Genomic DNA, 7788 nt, shown 5'->3' on the forward strand with positions numbered 1-7788 from the left:
GGTTACATGCTGGGCTAACCAGAAGGTTGGTAGTTCGAAACCACCAGATCTTCTGAAGAAGAAAGATGTGGCTTTTTACTAACCCCCACCCCCACCCCAGGGACAGTTCTACCGTCCTATAGAGTCACTACCAGTTGGCATCATCTCTAGGGCAGTGAGTTTGGAGTTTGGTGAGCAGCGACAAGCAAGAAAGGCCTGGTGATGTGTTTTCATAGCGACTAGAGATTAGGAAAATCCTGTGGAGCAGTTCGGTCCTGTAACACCTGTCACTGACTAACCTTAAAGAGACAGGGGTGGTGGGGTGCCACCTTGTGGCAATACCAGGAGTAGCTTCCTGCTCACCTGCTTGGAAAGAACATATTCTTGAAAGTATTCTCTATTTTAAAAATCGAGACTTACATTATTTCCTAAAGGGCCCTGGTGGTGTAAAGGGATGAATCCGCATGGTGGGCAGTTCAATGAATGCTCATGGTCGGCAGTTCAAAACCAGCAGCAACTCTGAGGGCCAAAGACTGGGCTTTCTCCTCTTACAAATAGTTAGCCTCGGGACTCCACAGGGGGTCACTATGAGTGAGCATTGACTCAAGCAAAATGAGTTTGTTAGATTGGTTGGTTATATTACTTAAAGTTTTGCATATGGAGTGAGGCTTTGCCTTTTACATGTATAATATACACACATATATACACGCATTCTATTCTATAGCATTCCATATATGTAATGGACATCACTCCTGGTCAGTGAAGAAGAGGGAGACCCTCAATGATATGGGCACAGAGCTGCAGCAAAGGGCTTGAAATAACAATTGTGAGGGTGGAGGAAGGCGCCACGAGCCAAGGGACACATGTGGCCTTGGTCAGCTGAGAGACGTGAAGGAATGGACTCTGCCCTAGAGTGATGTCAACTTTCTGACCACAGGGACAGAGAGGGAATAAGTTGCTTTCTACCACGAGTTTGTTACGGTAGCAGCTAGACATATCTGTCCTGCACAGGCTTTCTGACCCTCCCTGTCCCCTCTCTCTCCCCTCCCTCTAGTAATATATTATTCAACTTGAATTTCAGATAAGCATGTGATTTTTTTAGTATAACCAGTGACGTCTAGTCTGTTCTGACTCATAGCGACCCTATAAGACTGGGTAGAACTGCCCGGTGCTTTTCCTAGACTATGACTCTACAGGAGTAGTGGTTTTGAACTGTAGTTTGCCCAACTCGTAAGCACTAACCTGCACTCATCTCCCTGTAGAGCCGTCACAGCGACACGAGCCGGGCATCCACAAGGTGGCGCTCAACACCACAGAACACCTGGCTTTGGTCCTGTTTCTCCAGAGAAAGGTTTCAGGAGCGTTTACAGACAGAGACTTAGGGAAAGAGAACTCAGGCCTTGGCCTTTGGCACCACAAACAAACCAATATTGAGACATTATCACTGAATAGAGGAGCCCTGCTGGTACAGTGGTTAGAGAAAAAGCCTGGCCCTTCTGTTCCCAGACATGGTGAAGAGTCTCAGAAGCCCCGGGGTTGAGGGCAGTGAGTTTGATGTGGCTGGTGGCACAGTGGGTTATGCATTGGGCTGCTGCAATGTCTGCAGTTCAAAACCACCAGCAGCTCTGTGGGCCTTGCTACTCCCGTCCTGCAGGGCTGCTGTGAGTCAGAATTTACTCCGTGGCAGGGAGGTTTGAGTATCACTAATAAAGCCCACATCTTCTATTTCTGTAGTTCCCCCTTCCCCCTTTTCTGCCCCCTAATGCCATCAGGATCCCATGTGTCATTTTGTCATCATGTCTCCTTAGGCCCCTCTTGGCTGGGGCAGCTTCTCAGAAGTTGTCTCTCTCTCTCTCTCTTACACACACACACACACACACACACACACACACACACACACACACACACCTGTTTTGAGGTCTTAGGTATTTTTCGAGTGGTGTTCTCACAGTACAGATGGGTCAGGGGCTGGAGGGAGAGGGGTGGGAGAGACCTGAGTTCGGGTACCCTTCTCATCATGTGATGTCACAGGTCCATTCTGCCAACACCGCCCTGGCTGGCCTCTCTACTGTCCAGTCTGCCCGGGTCTCCCCTGTGGACTTCCCCAGCTTCCTTCTTCCTGTGACCTCCTCTAGCCAGCCTGTGCTTTTCTAAATATTAAAAAATTTAAAAAGACAACACCCAAAACCACAACCACCGTTGCCTTTGAGTGGAATCAGACCAGCCGCACTCATGAATTGATAGGGTTAGGACATGATCTATTGAACCCACTGCTATTGATTCCGACCTGTAGTGCCCCCATAGGACGGAGTAGAAACTGCCCCACGGGGCTTCTGCCTTATAAATCTTTAGGGAACCAGACGGCCCCCATCTTTCTCCCTCAAGAGCAGCTAATGGGCTTGAAACGCGGACTTTTCCCCTGACAGGTTGTTTCCGGTTGTCTGATCAGGTTTAACTCATGGAAGCCCGGTTCAGACAGGGGAAAGCTGTGCTCCGCCCGGTTCACAGCGGCTGCTCTTGATTCAGTCATAGATTGCCAGCTCTTTCTTTTGAGTCTCCCAGTGGTCCGTCTGAACCTCCCACCTTTCCAGTAATGGCCAGTGTTGACCTGTTATCGCCACCCAGGGGACTCCACGGGGGCCACTGGGCCCTGCCACTTCAGGAAAGATGGGTGGAGTGGCAGAGGGGGAGCTGGTTGTAGCAGTGAAAACAAAGTGGGGGCTTACAACTTGGCGGGGGAAGGGGCAGACACTCGGGGTTTGAGAGCAGAAAACAGTGGGGGGGGGGGCTCCCTGAATACAGTACTTCTGGGGGAGTCCTTCCAGTAACAGTGGTCTTGCCGCCATTTCCATAGTCTCCCTTCCCCAACCCCCCAACACACACACCTCCTCCTTCATTTGAAATGGTACAAGGCGAGGCGGGGGCCTCCAAGCTGTGCAAACCCCCAGTGCACTCTGCTGGGTGTGAGGGGCCCCTCGCAGCCACCGGCTCACCTCACCTCACCAGTGTCGCCCGGGCTTGTCAAGGCATGGCCTTATATGGAGAAAAGCTGCCGCGGAGGCACATCCTTCTGAAAGGAAGTCCCCCATCTGCCCAGCCCTGAGCCTTTTCTGCCGATGGGCAGGCCCCACACAGGCAATGGCGTCCCCAAAGGCCCAGGTATCCATGGCAACTGGGAGCTTGCAGCCAAATCCAGAGGGACTGGGAGGGGGCTTCCCCTTCCAGCTCTGCAGCCAGATGACAGAGAGCGCCAGGGACCCTCCTGCAGGGGAACAGGAGCCAGGGAGGGAGGAGAGCGGGGTGGGGGTGAGGGCCAGGCCGGCCGGTGCTGCATCTGTCACCAGCACAGGCTGGCTTCCTGTGTCACTGTGATTAGCAGGGACTGCCCTCTCTACACATGGAAGCTTGGTGGCCAGCCGGCCCCGGGGCTGGTCTGTGGGCACATTGTTCCAGCAGCAGGAGCTCAGTTCTCCCATCTGTGTCCTATGCTGGTCATTGTCACAACCTTTCAAAACTCCATCATCACACGTCATAGACTCCCCTGGGCCCCCACGGGGGTGGTGGTGGGTGGTGGTGTGCATTCTGACTCCTGGAGACCCTACAGGACCGAGCAAACATGGCCCCAAGGCTGTCCACCCATCCTCACCGAAGCAGACTGCCTCGCCATCCTCCCGCAGAGTGGCTGCTTCTGTCAAAACCCGTTTGGAAGTCCCATGAGATTCTGGGGAAGCTATGAAGACAGAACACAGAGGCCCTGGGTACCTGCCACCCACACCCACCCCGTGTAACGCCCACCTCGCCCAGCGTCCTGTGGGTCTCATCCTCTGTCGCCTTATCACAGAGCACATTCCCACGGTGGTCATGCCCTTGACAGCCCTGCTGCCACCACCCCTCCACCTGCTTTCAACATGGGTGACATGTGGATATGGGTGACGTGTGGAGGTCCTGCTGGGCTACACCAGGTCATTGTCACTGCTGGGTGCTGTCAGGTTGGTCCCCACACAAAATGCCCCAAAGCAAATCCCACTGCCACTGAGTGGACGCCAACTCCAAGTGACTCCAGGCTGGACTCTGCCCATGACTCTGCTACACTGTAATCTTTATGGTAAAGGGGAGGGGCGGCGGAGGAGAGCAAGACCCTCAAGGAGATGGACAGATGCAGAGGTAAGAACCATTGTGAGGGTGGGGCAGGACGGGGATGACTCTGTTCTGTCACACAGCGGGCTGCTGAGTTGGAACAGATTCACCCGAAGCTGGCAATCACCACCCTCTTTATTAAAGGGCGCCTGGACCACAAGGCCAGCCGTTCAAACCCACCAGGCTCTCGGAGAGAGGAGGACAGCGCTGCTGCTCCGGGCACGAGTGGCCGTCTGGGAGACAGCCACAGGGGCCGTGCTACTCTGTCTAACAGAGCCGCTGGGAGCCAGGCTGTGGACAGCGAGGAACAACAGGCCTCGTCCCCTTGTAGCCAAATGACAGAGGGAGCAGTCGGACTCCTGAGGAACGGCCCCTAAGATCAGCCAGCCACAGGAGGCCAGAGGGCAGCATCCACCTCGGAAGGAGGCTGAGCAGACAGGAAGTGGAAACAGGGAAAAGGATGAATGGCCAAAGGAAGTCCGGGAGGAAGTAGCAAGCGGTGTGAGGCCTACAGGAGTGGGGGGCCTCTGGGCACTTAATTCAGGAGTGGGGTTTGCTGACTCACGGAGCTAGAGCGGAATGCCTGTGGGCTGAGGCCCTCGGCAGAATGGTATGCCCTCTGGGCAGTTACTAGCAGACCGGAAAGAACTTGGTAACACATCCTGATAAACAATTACCTGGAGCACTTCTTGATGACATTACAGCCTGTGAACCCCCTCAACGAGCCCTTTCATCACGGATGGTGTCTGTGAGTGCTGTGTAGCCATTCGAATGGACGTTAGGACCTAGAAGTAAATTATCGAACGTGAAGTAAAGGCAGCACAACACACAGAAAGAATACTTACAACTACAACCTCTTGAGCATGTGCGTCGCACACACGGATGCCTGGAGGATGGGGGTGTTAAGCCTTGGGCTGCTCACGGTAAGGTCAGTGGGCTGAACCCATCAGCCGCTGCTGGGAAGGAAGACGGGGCTGTCTGCTTCCCATACAGGTTTACCGCCTCGGAAACTGGGGGGCGTGCTACCCTGCTCTCTGTTCTAGAGAGCCGCTCCCTCCCTCACTGCCATCCAGTGGATGCCGACTCATAGCGAGTCTGTCGGACAGGGTAGATCTGGCCCTGTGGGTTTCCGAGACTTTAACAATGGATGGGAGCAGAAAACCTCGTCTTTCTTCTAAGGAGCTGGCTGGTGCCACGCGAGCCACTATGCCACCAGGGTCCCTTATAGGGCCACTAGGATCAGACATGTGAGCAGCGGCTTGTGCAGCGGTCAGAGCCGTCGGCTGTGGGCTGCAGGCGCCGGCCTCTGTGCAGGAGAGCAATGTGGCAGTGGCAATCTGCTTCTGTCCAGACTCCAGCCCCGCCCAGCTCCCGGACAGGCCCTTCCACTCTGCCCTTCAGGGTGGCTCTGACTCCGACTGGCTCCAGCGGGTGGGTTTGGTGAGCGTTAACAAAAACGGGCCTTTTCCCAATCGCACCATCTTCACGTGTCATCTCGTCTCAGGCCCCGCAAGCCTCCACTGGGCAGGCAGGCAGGCAGGCAGGCGGACAGACAGGCCACCCTCTCCAGCCTGCGTACACAGTGCTGCGCTCAATGGATGCCCACGTCTATGCATCTTCACACTCACAGCTGGGGGTCCAGGTCTCCGGGCCAGTGGATTTCAGGGTCCGATTGATGAACACCCAGGGCCAGAGAGGAGGCGACCTGTGCTTCATGTGTGGCCACGGCAGGGCACTTTTACACATGTTCATTGCCACTTGTCACCCTTTGTCTCAGTCAGCAAATCCACAGGGACCCTGCTTCCTGCCAGAGTGGATGCCTGTATCAGGTTTCTGAGATTGCCAATCTCTATGGCAGCAGATGGCCTCGTCTCTCTCCCCAGGGGCAGCTGGCGGGTTTGAACTACCAGCCTTCCAGTGAAGCAGTCTATTGCTTACCCCACAGCCCACCCAGACTCCTTTTGGGGACACTGTGATAAACTGCATGGAGGAAGAGGGGTGGCTATATCTGCCCACGTCTGGCTTCCCGATTGTCAGGAGGCAGGGGCCAGACATGCCCTCACCGTCCATCTGTCTTTCCCTACTGGGACACCAACCAATCCTCCCACAGCACGATCTCCTGTGGAGGCTCCCGTCACCCACTGCAGTGGCCACACGGAACTCACAGGGATGCGGTTCCTTAGCAAAGTTAACAGGCCACCACCAGTCAGCATCCGTCCACAGGAAGCATACAGCAGCCCTCCTCAGCCAGCAGCCAAGTCTCTTTCCGGTCCTCGGCCGCCCAGTCACGTGACCCCTTAGCTTCTACCTCCATGGACCAGGAAGCCCTCCCACTCAAAGACCTCCCTCCCCAAAATGGGATCTCAACCGCAGCTGTGGAGTCGAGAATAACACATCACAGAAGGAATCAACTGACTACATCCCAGACACCTCAATCTTAGTAAAGACAAGGTCAGCTTTTTTCTTTCTTCATTAAATTAAAAAAAACCATCTGGACCAATATTGACAGTATCGATACCAGGAGGGGAAGGGGAAAGTGGGGGGAGGAAGAGAGAACTGATCACAATGATGTATATATAACCCCCTCCCATGGGGATGGACAACAGAAAAATGGGTGAAGGGAGACAGTGGTCTGTGTAAGACATGAATAATAATAATAATTTATAAATGATCAAAGGTTCATTGGGGGGGTGAGGGATGAGCTGAATCCAAGGGCTCAAGTCGAAAGAAAATATTTTGAAAATGAAGATAACAACATAAATACAAATGTGCTTGACACAATGAACGGATAGATGGATTGTAAGAGCTGTACGAGAGCCCCAATAAAATGATTTTTTTTAAAAACTTCAGACCCCCCAAAATCATTTTCTTTGGGGATCTTATGGATATTATAACAATCCATAAATCAAGTATACCAAGCAAACTCGTACATATGTTGCCATCATTTCAAAGCATTAGCGTTCTACATGAGCCCTTATTATCAGCTCCTCTTTTTTCCCTCCCTCTCCACACCTTGCTGTCTCCCTTCACCCACATTTCTGCTATTTGTCCCCCTTGGGGGTGGGAGGAGGGGTTACACATCTATCGTTGCTATATTTTTAAGACTGGACTAGATGCATTGAGTTTTGTGGGATGCTTCATTCATGGTCTTCTTGTTGCTTTGTTGTCTTGGCCCAGTGACAACTGACAACTCCACTGTGGCTGCTGTGTAAGGCCGCTCTTCGAGGGAGGATGGGATGGCAGTCCCCAGGGAGCAGGGTTCCACACGCCCACACCGTGTCCCAGAGGGTGGCTCGCCTGTCAACAGCCGGGGCCAGCTCTCCCGCAGGTGCCTACTCAGGGCTTTCTTTCCGTGCTGTTCCACCAGCCCCTTTCCCCAGCCTTCTCTGCTCGCTCAGTGGGTCAGATGGAGCTGCTTAGAGAAGGTGATTCCAAGCGGGACCAGCAAGCAACCTGGGCAACTGTTGACCGAGCAATCTGTTGGCAGTGCCCTTCCTCGTCCATGCCAGTGAACAGACTGCTGGAGCTCACAGCCAGTAGATCCAAGTGGGACCCGTTGCCCAGGTGCTAGGAAGCATGGACCACAGGCTGGACCCACCCTGCCTGTGGGCGGCACCTTCCTGCCTCATCCAGAGGGCCCGGTATTTCAATCTGACATGGGATTAAGGGGCC

The sequence above is a fragment of the Echinops telfairi genome, unplaced genomic scaffold, assembly GCF_000313985.2.
Source record: "Echinops telfairi isolate 266 unplaced genomic scaffold, ASM31398v2 ScPeMD7_2291;HRSCAF=2852, whole genome shotgun sequence".
Taxonomy (NCBI): domain Eukaryota; kingdom Metazoa; phylum Chordata; class Mammalia; order Afrosoricida; family Tenrecidae; genus Echinops; species Echinops telfairi.